Below are 15,260 nucleotides of genomic sequence, written 5' to 3'. Positions count from 1 at the left end.
ATTGTTTGGATTTTAGATATTAGATTAAGGTCTCTAATTTGACTTAAGGACCAGAGGAGCAGAAGAAAATCTTTCGGTACAGTTTCCCCCTCTGTGACCTTATTCACCACAGTCTCAGTATCTCTGCGAGGATGTTAACTCATCTCCACTGGAGAATTTAAATGACTCCATCTAGTCGTGGCTTCAAGTGTTCAGAAGGAAGAATGAATGGCTTTGCCTTTTAAAGAAGAAACCATATAGTAATGAATATGTGACCAATGTATCATGGGGTTTAATGGAAAAGTAAACTATTCTACAGAAATATCTGTATATCTGTTCCCACTGAGAGCTTGACTTAAGCAGATGTTCTAATCCCTTGGACTAGACACACCCTGCATTGAAGAGCAAAGAGAAACCTTGTCTTTATAAGATTCGACATGCAAGTGATATCACACTGTACTTGTCTTTCTCTGACCTATCTCACTTAGCATAATGTGCTCAAGGTCCATTGATGTTGCAAATGGCAGGATATCCTCCTTCCTTGTGACTGAATAATATTCCCTTGTGTATATGTATATGTGCCACATCTTTTGTATCCATTCATGTGTTGGCATTTAGGTTGCTTTCATTTCTTGGCTACTGTGGTTAATGCTGCAATAAACATGAGTGCAGATATCTCTTTGAAATACTGTTTCTATTTTCTTTCAATAAAAAATAATTAAACTGACAATGGTCACTTAGAAAAATAAAAAGGCTTTAAAAAGTAGTTAACAATTTATTCACACATCTATTCTAATTCTCATTAAGGAATGCTTGGTTCTAATTATTTACATTGTTTGTTAAATTCTTATGTCCTCCCTGCCATTGTTCTGGATTATGTAAAGAGAGAAAAGCAAAGATCTTGTCCTCATGCAGCTTACACTGTGTATGGGCCTTACATAATGTTATTTAGGCAGAAATAAATATTGTAATTATATACATGTATATATATATGTGTGTGTATATAGATGTGTGTGTGTATATAGATATGTGTATGTGTATGTATGTGTATGTGTGTGTGTATATATATAAATATTTTATTTGTAGTGATCAAGAATCTAAGTAGCAACCAAATAGTCATTTTTTAAGTTTGGTTTCAACCTAGTGCATCTTGCCTGGAGATATAATTGTGTATTATAGAGCCCTAAGGACCAAATATGGTAACTTTAAACTAAGGTAAAACCTAGAGTGCATGGTGATTGAAACAATGAATAAATAGCTTAATGGTTGGATGTATGAATAAGTGTGACATTTGTTTATTATTTCAAAGGGTAATAAATATCCCTCATTACCTATAGGCCAAAAAGTAAAGGTTTTGATGAAGAATTTTGTGTTCTTTGATCTCTATTCCTTTATCAACTGTACAAATTTATTATGTTTAAACAAACTAAAGTGGATTCTGTTTCTATCACTGTACTAGGACTGATATGACAACTCTGGAATATTCTTCCTTGTGTCTCTTTTTCCATGGAAGTGTGGTTGTGCCACTCAACAGTGTTATTTGGATGCAATTCCTTTTACTTCAGATAATGTGATCTTATTTCCTGACCACTATTTTGTGGACAGTGGTCCCAGGCTGCATTGAATATGGTGCTCACTCTTAGCCCAGGAAACAGTCCCTGATAAAACATGAGTAATGAATTCCTCCCCTGATATATTTGGTCTAAGGCCCCAATCTCTCTCTGCCCCTGCTGACTGTCCATTAATATAGAAAATGCAGACAATCAAGTTCTATTTCCCTCCCACTTAAAGTACCTAATTATTTTATTTTGATGAAATATGCACAACTATTTACTATTTTAACTATTTAAAGTGTACAATATAGTGGAATTAAGTATATTCACATAGATGTTACAATCATCATCACTATCTACCTCCAACCCATTGCATCATGCTCAGCTGAAACTCTGTATTCAATAAACAAGTCTCCATTTCCCTCTCCCCAAGCTCCTGGTAAGTGTGAGTAAACTTTCTGTTTATATGAATTTAACTACCCTGGATACCTCATAAAAATGACATCATATAGTATTTTTCTTTTTGTGACTGTCTTATTTCAGTTAGCATAATGTCCTCAGGTTTATTTAGACTGTAACATGTGTTAGAATATCCTTCTTTTTAAGGCTGAATAACATTCCATGGTAAGAATGTACTACACTCTATTTTATTTTTTTAATTTTTAATTAGTATAGAACTTTCACATTTCCACTTAATTTGCAGTTATTACAAAATACTGGCTATGTTCCCTTTGTTGTGCAGTACATCTTTGTAGCCTGTCTTATACTCAATAGTGTGTTACTCCCACTCCTCCCACTCCTCCATACCTTTATTGCCTGCCCCACTTCCCACTGGTAACCACTGGTTTGTTCTCTATATCTGTGAGCCTGCTTCTTTTTTTGTTGTTGTTTTTGTTATATTCAATAGTCTGTTGTATTTTATACATTCTACATATAAGTGATATCATATAGTATTTGTCTTTCTCTGTCTGACTTATTTCACTTAGCATAATGCCTTCCAAGTCCATCCATGTTGCTCTTAATGGCAAAATTTCATTTTTTATGGCTGAGTAGTATTCCATTTGTGTGTGTGTGTGTGTGTGTGTGTGTGTGTGTGTGTGTGTAGTATACAGTAAATATCTATACATACTATATCTATCTATATCTATCTATCTCTGTGTGTGTGTATATCATATCTTCTTTATCCATTCACCTGTTCATGGACACTTAGGTTGCTTCCATACCTTGGCAATTGTACATAATGATGCTATGAACATTGACATGCATGTATCTTTTCAAATTAGTGTTTTTGGTTTTCGTTTTGGTTTTGCTTTTATATACCCAGGGGTGGAATCTGGGTCATATAGTAATTATATTTTGAGATTTTTGGAGAAATCTCCATACTATTTTCCACAGTGGCTGCATGAATTTACTTTCCCACCAAGAGCCCACCAAGGGTTTCTTCTCTCCACATCATTGCCAAAATTTGTTGCTTGTGTTCTTTTGATGACAGCCATTCTGACCAGCAAATACACTACAATTTATTTAACCATTCATATGTTATTGGATAACTAGATTGTTTCCATTTTTTTGTATTGTTTTGAATAATGCTATTATAAACATTGGTGTACAACTATATATTTGAGTTCTTACTTTCAGTTCTTTTGAGATATATAACTAGAAGTTGAACTGTTGAATCAAATGGTAATTTTACGTTTAATTTTCTGAGGAATAGTTATACTGTTTCCTACATTAGCTGTTCAATTTGTTCCTAACAATGATGTACAGGATTCTCAATTTCTCTACATCCTTACCAAAATTTGTTTTCTGTTTCTAAAGAAATGTCAACCATATTAATGTGTGTGAAATGTATCTCATTTCCTTAATGAATAATGATGATGAGCACATTTTCAGGTACTTATTGGCCATTTATCTTTGTTATTTGGGGAAGGTGTCTTCAAGTCCTTGACTATTTTTGAAATGAGCTCTTTGTTTTTGTTTTTGTTGTTGCTGAGTTAAAGGGTTCTTTATATATTCTGTATATTAATTTCTTATCAAATATATGATTTGTAAACATTTTCTCCCATCCTGTGAGTTACCCTTTATTCTTTTGATATTGTCCTTTGATATGCACAAAAGTTTTAAATTTTTGTAAAAACCAATTTATCTATTTTTTCATTTGTTGTCTACAAACACCTTTGGTGAATATCCAAGAAATCACTGCCATACCCAATAGAATGAAGAGTTTCCCCTATGTTTTCTTCTAAGAGATTTTGTTTAGCTTTTACATTTAGATCTTTGTTCTATTTTGAGTAAATTTTTGAATATGGAGGAAGGTAAGGGTATAACTTAATCCTTTTGCATGTGAATATCGAATTTCCTCAGTATCACTTGTTGAAAATATTGTGCTTTTCCCACTGAATGGTCTTGACACCTTTACCAAATCATTTGACCGCATATGAGAAGATATATTTACTGTATTCGTCTATATGTCTATTTGGATTACAATAGTTTGTACTAAGTTTTGAAATCAGGAAGTATGATATCTCCCACTTTGTTCTTCTGTTTCAAGATTTTTTATTTGTTTATTTGGGATCTCTTGAAATTCCCTATGAATTTTAGAACTTTTTATTTTCTGGAAAAAATATTGGAATGTTGATAACAATTGCATGAGATCTGTAGAATTTGTTGAGTAGTACTGACAGCTTAACAATATTAAAACTTCCCACCTATGAACATGGATGTTTATTTCTTTATGTCTTATTTAATGTCTTTTGGCAATGTTTTCAGTATGCAAATCTTTCTTCTTCTAGGCTAAATTTATTTTTAATTAATCACTTTGATCCTATTTTAAATGGGATTGCTTTCTTAATTTTTTGAATTGTCATGTTAGTGTATAGAAATGCAACTGATTTTTAATTGTTGATTTTGTATACCCCAAATTTGCTGAATTCGTTTATTTTTTCTATTTTTTGGTGAAATCTTTGATATTTCTATATTTAATATCTTTGTCGTGTGTTGAGAGAATTTATTTCTTCATTTCCAATTTTAAATCTCTTTATTTCTTTCCCTTGTTTTATTACACTGGCTAGTACCTCTAATACTATGTTAAATAGAGGAGGGAAAAATGGGCATTACTGTCTTTTTTGTTATCTTAGGGGAGAAGATTTCAGTCTTTCATCATTGAGTAGGATGTAGCTGTGGATTTTTCATGCATGGTTTTTATCATGTTGAGGAAGTTTTCTTCTATTCCTAATTTTTTAGTATTTTTTTAACAGAAAAATTATTAAATTTGATCAAAGGATTTTTGTGAATCAATTGGATGACCATTTTTTTTCTTTGCTCTCTTAATGTGGTATATTATATTGATTGATTTTTCTATTTGGAATCTACAGGATGTAATCAACATTTATAGAATACCAAAAACATCAGAATACATATTTTCCTCAAGCTAACATAAAACATTCACCAAGATAGACCTCAATATGTATCATTAAACACACCTTAAAAATTGAAAGGAACAGAAATGTTATAATGTATGTCTCAGACTAGAGTGAAATTAAACTAGAAATCAACAATGGAAAGATAGCTGGAAAGTCCTAAAATACCTGGATAGTAAACAACACACTTCTACGTTATACATAGGTCAAATAAGTCTCAAGAGGGATTTTAAAATGTATTCAATGAAATAAAAATAAAAATACAACTCATCAAAATTTGCAAAATGCAGTGAAAGTTGAAGGAGACTTGTAAGATACTTTTGTCATGATATATAATCTTATGGAGACCATAAACTCAATTTTGGGAAGGGGAGTAGGAAGACACAAAGCAGCAGTTCCCAGGAAGGGAAATGATCCTAAAATTAAATTCATAAATGGTTTCCAAGCAAAGAACAAATCCAGGGTGTTGCCAGAAAAGAAAAGAAAAAAGATGGAGTGGTCAAATATGAAATGAAGGACATGACTGAAGATTCTTTTCCTTAAACCTCAGAATCATTATGGTTGCATCCTTGGAGTATGACATAATCAGAAAAAGACTCTCTGAGGAGATACAGTATGTATCATAGATGCTCTCAAACAATTGGGCTTCTGGAAAGTTTAAGGGAATTTTTCCTCAGACTTCTCAGCAAAAACCCAAGGTAGAAATAGGGCTACATTGAAAGGATTTGTGGGTTCAGCATTGTTGAGCCTTGATGAAGCTCGCCTCAGAAGGCTTAGACCAAATTGTAGGGTATTTGTGCTAATGAAGAGCTACAGGGGAACCTGTTGATCCTGCCCTGGCACTCCCATGCATGACTATACTTTCATACATTTTTCCTTACCACTTTATTCTCTTATCTATTTTTACCCTTTGTTTTTCTTTCTTTTCTCATTTCTTCACCCCTTTTTGGACAGTTTTGTGTAAGTAATGGACAGAGGACAGGCCTTGGAGTCAGAGAGCTTGCATCTGAGACTAAGCTCTAGAACCAAGCTAAGTGACCTAGAATATGTTAAGTCTAATCTCTTCACTTGCATAAATGTATGAATAATATCTAATTTACTGTGTGATCATGAGGATTAGAGATAGTAAGTGTACTTCCTTAAAGGTAGAAAGTGTCCAATAAGAGTGGCTGTTATATTGTTTTTATTACTGTTGCTACAATTTTGTTTATGTGGTTGATTTGGGTTCTTGGAGCAGCTATTAGTAAACTCTACACTGAGTTTCTTTACTCTACATACTCTTTAATATGATTATTTTTATGAGGTTAATTTTGATAGTTGATAATGAAGTCTCTTAGTCTCTTTACAGCAGAGTATCCATCCCAAGATGCTTTGAGTGCTGGCTTCTAGAAATGCTTACATGATCTCCCTTGAGAAATGCCTGGGAACTTGCATCCTCCTATGTCTCCACTTCTCTAAAGATTTCTTCTCAGAGGATTCAAGCAACAAATCATCTACAGGAATTGCCATCTTAGGCTTTGCTTCTAACATACTAACATTAGAAAATTATTTTTTAATTTTTATTTTTAATACTACAAATATATCTTAGGCCTTCCACTAGCAACCAAAGATACAGCAAGCCTTCAGTTAAAGAGAATGCTAATCTATACTGTATCAGTTTCCCCTTCCTGGCTCCACTTCTGGCACGATGGTGTGCAACTCAGTATCACTCCTCAAAAAAACTGATGAAAACTATTTTTAAAACACATTTAAAAATAGTTGGCCTTATGAGCATACACAAATGGAAATGCCGCTACAGATATACAGCAAATGAGGACACATTTACTCAAGAATATTTACTAAAGCTCCATAAAATAATGAGTCTTTAGTATTTGAAGATCCGCACATTTCCCCTCTCCACTCATTGAGCTGGGAACTCCACCCAGACTTGTACAACCAAGAACACAAGTTTTTGACTCCCCCCAGGTCCTGGTTGGAGGGTTGTCTTCCTGGGAAGGACATGACATTAGCATTTCTCATACTGCCCCTAGATACTTGTTGCTGAGGCAAAGTTCTGTACTACTGCAGCCAACAGGTGGGGGCCCCATTCTTCCACCACGTTTCCTCTCATGAGACAAAGGTTCTACCTTGGGCATGGTAGGACATTGAGATCCCAATTGCTATTGACTCAGCTCATAGGACAGGGGCTTGTGCCAAGGGAGACAAGCCAAGGACACCTGGGGCTCTTGCCCATATATCCACTGAGCACTTACTTCTTCAAACTGGGCTGTCACTTAGAATTGACCTATTGTTCCTTACTCCAGCACCAGAGTTGTGGCTCAGAGATTTTCCCTGGGAGGAAAGGCAGACCATAGAACAGAGAGTTCAAATTATCTCCCCAAAGGAGCCAACTTTATTTGCAACAGCATATGAAGTTCAAATTCAATTGTGCTTTCAAAATCAGTAGAAGTGTTGGTGAGAGGCAATGGGGAGGAGACTGATAAAATCCTTGAAGATACAGGCTAAATGATAAGCCAACTAGTTGCTGGAGAAAAATAAGAAACCAGCTGCAAGAACTAGAGTCTGAATAAATTTCAAACTTTGACCATCAGGAACTGTCCCTTCATAGCAGCCTGAATTTGACTGGATTAGGGTGTAAATAATTTAATCTCCAGGGCATTGTTATGAACAATAGAGCTTTTAACCAGCAGTTAGTGGAGTTTCATAGGTTAGTGTGGTCAGGTAACTAGACAAACACTGCCTATGTCCTGCTAAAACCTTGTTATCCCAAAGTGGCTGGGCATGTCCAAGGCTGAATCCCTGAGGAAAAACATCAGAGGCTTTACCCTGTGTCTGTTTAGGGGATAGAGGAGGAAGAGAAGGGAATGGACAACACTAAAATAATCCAGTTAGTCTTTAAACAAGTAAACAAGCTAACAACAATGACAAGCACTGAAAGAGGGGAGAGATGAAGCCAGTACCCAACGTTGCTGCAATATCTAAAATGTTCATTTTCCAAAAAATATGAGACATGCAAAATAAGCAGGAAATTATGGCCTAGATACCAGAAGAATAGCAGGAAATAAAGCCACCTGCAGGAGAGACCAGATGTGAGAAAAGAAGACATTATAAATATGTTCAAAGAAACAAAGAAAACCATGATTTTAGAAGTAAAGCATGATGACAGTGTCACATCACATAGAGAACATTAATAAAGAGACAGAAATTATTAAAAATAACCAAATGGGAATTTTGGAACTGAAAGGAGCAATAACTGAAATTTAAAAATTCACTAGATGGAATCAATAATACACTTAAATGGGCAGAAAGTAAAAGTACTTAAGAATAGATCAATAGAAATTATGCAATAAAAGAACAGAGTGAAAAAAGAATGAAGAAAAAATGAGCAAAGTCTCAGAGAAATGTGGGACACTAATGTATACCAACAGACATTTAAAGGCAGCACCAGAAGAACAGAGAAGGAAAGGAGCAGAAAAATATTTGAAAAATTATTGGCTAAAAAATTCCCATTTCCTAAAATATTTAAATCTACATATCCAGGAAGTTCAACAAACTGCAAGTAGGATAAACTCAAAAAGACCCATGAATAGACACATAGTAAAAATGCCAAAGAAAATCTTGAAGGCAGCAAGAGGAAAATGACATCTTGCTTAAGGAAACTCGTATAAGATTAACAGTTGACTTATCATCAGAAACATTAGAGGGCTGAAGGCAATAGGATAACCTATTCTCTGCCCTCAAATTTTAAAAGTTCTTAATCAAGAATCATATATCCAGCAAAATTATCATTTAAAAATGAAGATGAAATAAAAAGACATTTGGAAAACAAAATCTGAAGGAATCTGCTGCCAGTAGACCTACCTTACAAGACATACTAAAGTTAGTTCTTCAGGCTTAAAGCAAGTGACCCAAGACAGTAATTTGAATACGCACACACACAAAACAAAGAACACTGATAAAGGTAATTATGCAATTATAAAGGAGTATAATTGCCTATTTCTTATCCTTTCTTATCTTGTTTAAAAATCATAAAGCAGTATACATTTAATTGTATTTGTGGGCATATAACATACAGAAATGTAATATATTTTCCAATAGCAGGGCAAAGAGGTTGGTGAGAACAAACCAACATTGGGTTAAGAATTGACTCCAGATGTTTCACTTGAATCCAAAGGAACAAATGCATAGAACCTGAAATGGAAAGAAGGCTAATATGAGAAAAATTATACATATAACATAAAAATTGTGTTCTACACTGGAAACTGACACAACACTGGAAACTGACTATAACTCAATTAAAAAAAAAGAAAAAATTTATACGTATAAACTTGCTCTCTTTTCTCCTCTCAGCTTCTTTAAAAGACATAAAATTACATAAAGGAATAATAATTATAATGATGTACTGTCGGGCTTATAACATGCATAGAGATAATACCTATGACAAGAATACCACAGTAAGAAAGAAAAGAGAGTAGAGCTATATGGGAATGCTGTTTCTACATTCTCTGAAATTGCTGGTGTAATAGTGAAACTGTTTTTGATAAGACATATATGGTAAGGCCTAAAGCAATCACTAAGTAAATAACTAAAAATATATAGCAAGAAAATCATTACAGAAGTTAAAAAGTAATATTAGAAAATATTCAATTAATGAAAAAGAAAACAGTAATGACAAAAAAAATACTTGAGGTGTAGAGAAAATAATAACTTAAATGAGAAATGTAAATCCTATTGTTTTGCTTAGTTTTGTTTTTATGAACTCTGGATACAAGTCCCTTATCAGATATATTATTTGTGAATATTTTCTACCATTTTGTGGGTTGTCTTTTCATTTTCTTAACATTACTTTTTCAATTAATGCTATGTCTCTCTCTCTCTTTATTTTTTTTTACTTAAAATGAATCAAAGCAAACGCAACATGTGTACAAAGCTATAGATAAAGCTGCTCTGGAAAAAAACGCATAAATACATGGCAAAGAAATGAGACTTGGCATTTTAATGCTGATCATGCCATCCTCAGTGCCATAACACCAAATCTGTGCTTGCAACACAGTAAACTATGTGTATCTGCTATACCCTACTTCTCAAATCCAGGACTTATGAACTCAAATCAGAATTTGCCATCAAAAACTCAAACTTGAATTCCTGTACTAGGAATGTCTCCAGTAGAGAGCACTAATGCTTTTTGAATATTCGGTGTAAGTAGCTTTAATTGAGTTAAGGCCTAGGAAGGAGTTACAACCATTTCCCATTCCCATATATCTGGGTACACAAGACATAGGCATTTATTCCATATCCATTAACAGTTTACAGAGCACCCACTGTCCCCAGGCACCACATTAGGCCTTGGGATCCTGAGGAGGAAAAGATACACTCTTACCCTCAAGGAATTTGGCCTAGTGAAGAAGACTGTCTCAATCCCCTAATAACATCTCCTTGCATCAATCAAGGAAAGCATTTACTAATCATGCACTTTCCTATCACAAACTACATACATATATGTAGAAAAGCACATGGACTGTAAGCATTTGCAAACAGTAGGTTCAGGAGGGCCTTAGAGAAAATCTAGTCAAAATCTCTCATTTTATACCTGGAAAATTTAAACCCAGAGTGGATAAGTGACTTACCCACGATCACGACAAGAGCTAAGATTAATATGGCACTTCCTATACGCCTAGAACTGCTCTAACAGTATTGTTTATTTAATCCTCACCACAACTCATTTTTGAAATACAAAACTAAGGCACAGAGAAATTAATTAACAAAAAAAATCAAACAGCTCACAAGGGCAAAGTCAGGATTTGAATCTAAGTAGTCTTGCTCCAGAATCCATACTTTTAGTCACCATGCTATATTTAAGTAGCTATGTCTAAAGGCAGTCATGATTTTCTGACTCATGTTTTTACACTGTCTTGTTATTTTATACTGTCAGGGTTTCCAGCATCTCTAGAACCCATTGGTCAAAAATTATCAAAGAAATCTCAAGATGTTATGGTACTTCAAAGTCACAAGATCCTCGATTTGGGGAAAATGGCTCAATTCAACATGGATGTATATGTTACCAGAAGGTGAAGATGAAGACATGCACAGACATGAGAAATATAATAAGTAATTTTGTAATAAGTATTCTTTTATCTTACTTTGACAAATGTTGCCACTTGTGTCTCATTTCCTTGTCTTCCTGAATCACTTCCATGTACTCCTTCTCACTTCCAAATCCCAGTCTTTAAGTGTGTTGATTCTTCAATCAAATAAGAACATGTTAATGTAGACAGAGCTAGGGATTAAATCTTGAGAGGACCCTGCACTATACAAGATAGAGAATATGTGCATTTCAGAAGCCTCAGACTTCATTTCACCCATTCATTTATTAACTAACAAATATTTATTGGGAGCCTGCCATATCCACAACAATGCACTGGGTTCTGGGGATGAGCTAGTCTATGTGATGGATGTGACCTTTACCCTCCTGAGGTCCACAGTCTTACAGCATTCCTCCAGAGTAAGTTAGGGATCCATAGTTAAGCACTTGTCAATTCTCAACCTGTTGGGCCTCTGAATGATGCCTGAGCTACAGGAGGATGAACAGAATGACTCAGCAAGACTGGGGACTGCTAAGAGATGCTGTCACTCTCAGGTGTGCAGACTACAGAGGAGAGAGCATGTTATTTTGAAATGACAGTAATACACTGTTTGAGTGATATGCATGAAGTATAAAATAGTTTATAAATAGAAATTATTTGCATTATGATTATGTTTTGTCAGAATGCACACATCTTTTTTTGTGTGTTTGTGTCCTTGAGGACCCTGAAGAACAAAATTTTGTATCTGATTATTGAATTGGTTAAGTAAATTAAGCAAATCCAGGCATTTTATTTGATAATCAAGTTCACTCAAAAATGAAGGTAAAATTATAAAATTTACACCCACTTACATATTTGTTTCATCCTTTAGTATGCTTCCCCCCTCATTTTTACTTGTAATCAATCTGTCTGTAACTCCCCCATTTACACAGAGGCCTTTACCAGACACCAAAAGCTGTTCAGCTCACAAAAACAACAGGCTTCCTTAAGCCTTAAGTTTTTTTTTTTTTTAATTTGCCCTTTAGGTCTCAATTTCTCTGGGAAATCTGGGAAGTCCTCTCCACTTTAGCCCACTCTTTCATCTACCAATGTAAGACCCAACTACTTTTGCCCTTCAATTTTGTAATGAGATAAAGGACGCCTGATTTATTATCATACTGCTCTTTTTCATAAGGTGACCTGGTTACATTCAGCTATTATAAAGCATATTTGAGTCATAGGCTCTGAAACATGTCAATATCCTGTACTAGGAGATTTTAATCAGCCCTGAATTTGCTCATATATCCAGCTACATATTTGCCTCTATTTTTTTTAAAAACTCTAAGTTTCTTGAGGGCACATGTTTATTTGTTTTTATATCCTCCAAAAATAATTTGGTGGAGAGACTGAATTGGAGATAAAGAAGTTAGCAGAGATAAATTAGTAGAATAAGTGGATAATTGGAAGGTGTGCCTGCTTTTGGATACATAGGATTCAGGAGACAAAGACAAAGAGAACTGTGGTGTGGGGACACACTGGGGTTTGGTTAGTTAGTCCCCACTGATTTATCATGTCCAGCCTAACGGTCCCTGGAGGAATGCTTGGAGACTTGTGGACCCCAGGAGGGCAAAGGCCACATCCATCAAATGGGCCAATGTATCCTCAGAAATCAGTCCAGTGTTTTGCACACAGTAGGCATAGAATAAACATTTGTTGGATGATAAATGAGTGGTAAGATGAAACGAAGTCTGAGATATCTGGAACATGAAATACTCCTATCTTCTTTTCTGATATAGTCCAGGATAGTTACAGTAAACACATAGAAAACAGAAACTCCTGCCTAGACTGTTAGAGGCTTGCCCCAGATCTCACTGACAGAAGAGCCACCAGCAGAAGCCAAGATACCAATTCTCATACACTTTCTGACTCATATCTCTTTTCCTCTATTTCTAAAATGTTCTGAATCTTGTTTTTTACAATTTATATTGATTCTTAAAAATTCTTAACAAACTATATATATGTGTGTATATATACATACATACACACACACACACACATACATGTGCATACATATTATATCCTAGTCTTAGAGAATCAGTTAAGGTTAGAATTGAAGTTCAGTATTAAATGTGTATTACAATTAACAGATAGCCTAATATTAGGCCAAGAAACACATATGCACAAATACATACTCACACAGTCATTGAGGAAAAAAAGATGGGAGGGGCATGGAATCAAGGTCTAGCTTGTATTAGACCTGGGTTACTTCAAATCAAATAAATGAAAAACTTGAATATGAGGAACCTCAGAAACCAGCTGCTTTCACAGTATCAGGAAAACTTTGCCCAGATTTCAACATGGTCCAGGGAACACAGATTGAATTCTTACAGGGATCCCAGCAAGCACTGTCTCAGTCACTAGCAGAACCCATCAGGGCGTTTTTTATATCACTTCACAGGAGCTAAGGAGCACTAACTCTGCTTTAATTCTAAGCTTTCAGCCTGGCTTCACTTGCAAATATTTTCTTAGAAGTCTTCATTTTATGGATGGGAAAGAGACAATAGTCAATAACTGGCTGGCTCCTGTGTGGCAGATTCCAATATGGGACCCAGATGACAGTACATATTCTTTAAATGGGATGCATGGGAAACTTTCAAAGAAATATTTGGACATCTTCCAAGAAGACAGATTAGCTGGAGATGGCGGGCATCCTGCTGCAGGAAATCGTGTTTTTCCCTTGAAGAAGAGCCTGGAAGATCACCTTCCTAACACTTGTCATAAAAGGAAGGGATGTCATATAGTTAAGGCAGAGGGTCAATCAGCACAGTGGGCTGAGAACACAGAGTAATTGGTCGTGAATATTTAAGACTGGGACCATGATAAGGGATCAGCTCACACAGAAGTGCACAGCTGGCCTTGCACAATTACAGTTTCTAGTCAAGCTACCTTATTCCAAAAACACTTGCAATGTCGACCTCATCCTGTCCTTGGACTTCTCACCACTGAGCTCATTCTCAGGGGTCATTCTCAGAATTTCTCCCAGGCCCGAGGAGAGCTCACGTTAAAACTCTGCAACCAGGAGATTGAAAAGTTCAGGAAAACATGGTGAAGTCTTTGATCAAAAATAAATAAAAATTCTTCATCAATGATAATATGCTCAATCATACACAGCTGAACCAGCAGGATGACTTTCTGAGAATGCAAAGCCATAAATGCCTTCTCACTTTTGTTCTTTTCTTCTGACCTGATGTCTCAGTAGGACTAACAAACTTGAACCCTGGTGTTGAGAAAATATTGCAAAGTAGTATTTCAATTGAGCACTGTAAAGCTAGCCAAACTTTCCCAGACCCATGTTCCTATGCTCCTCCTTCAACCCTGCATGGCCCACCAACCTCTCCTCCCCTTTCAGGTGCTGCATGCTTCCCCTGTAGATTACATACCTCTGAGAAAAGGAATAATGATTCCTGTTTACCTTCGTATTCTGCCTCACCTCTCCAGAAATCCAGTGCTTTCTTTTATACACTGTAGACTTTCAATGTTTTAATTAATTTAAAGAAATTGAGAATTTTCCATTATCAGAAATAATTTTATAATACAGAATTGGAAAATAACTGTTAATACTGGATAATATTCTGCCTTCCATTAATCATAAAAATTTTCTCATGACACAGAGAAATCTGAACTCTTATCAAGGCAGCCACATGGAGCAGAGATGATGACACTCAGAGTCTCTGTTTTTTAAATTTTTTTTTTATTTTTTGGTTTGGTTTGGGTTTTATTGTTTTGTTTTGTTTTTCAGGGAATCAACTCAGAAAGGCCCTGCCAAACCTAGGAGTGAGTTGATTGCTCCATGTAGGTCATGCAGTTCAATAACACAATTTGTAGTGATCCTTTCATTTCTGTTATTTGTGACTCTGCTTGTGCCATTGGGCAGAGGAACCAGCCACATTGCTGCTCACAGTCATCTCCTTTATCATATGAATGTGAGGAGCCTACCACTAGATATTGCCCCAAACCAATGGGATGCTGTAGAAAACAGAGTATTTCTATGTCTTTTTCTTCTGGATTTTCTCAAGTTACCAGAAAGAGATTGACTGAGCCCTGAGGGTGGATTGGTCATTTTAAGACAATATTTGGGGCAGATAAGGCAAACATATAGAATTTAGGTCTTTCTAAATTTTACTTCTCTTTCATGAGTCTCTTTCTGATTATTATCACCTGCACTGATCCATCTCTTCATGTAAGTA

General features: G+C 35.3%; 1 long non-coding RNA gene across 2 annotated transcripts; it reads right to left on the bottom strand.

Annotated features, from left to right (window-relative positions):
- Window positions 1-4,496: 4,496 nt before the first annotated feature.
- On the bottom strand, window positions 4,497-14,632 carry LOC135320740 (uncharacterized). Of its 2 annotated transcripts, XR_010380017.1 has the most exons (4): window positions 14,181-14,632; window positions 13,960-14,082; window positions 11,092-11,192; window positions 8,698-9,142 (listed from the first exon to the last, which is right to left on the bottom strand). It is a non-coding gene; the product is annotated as an uncharacterized LOC135320740 (long non-coding RNA). The 2 variants fall into 2 exon arrangements; XR_010380016.1 differs by having other exon boundaries at window positions 4,497-9,142; window positions 13,960-14,632.
- Between the last annotated feature and the right edge of the window lie 628 nt (window positions 14,633-15,260).

Source organism: Camelus dromedarius, unplaced genomic scaffold (genome assembly GCF_036321535.1).
Source record: "Camelus dromedarius isolate mCamDro1 unplaced genomic scaffold, mCamDro1.pat HAP1_SCAFFOLD_114, whole genome shotgun sequence".
Lineage (NCBI taxonomy): Eukaryota > Metazoa > Chordata > Mammalia > Artiodactyla > Camelidae > Camelus > Camelus dromedarius.
Note: the sequence above shows the minus strand (reverse complement) of the source record. Positions and strands in the feature narration are given on the sequence as shown.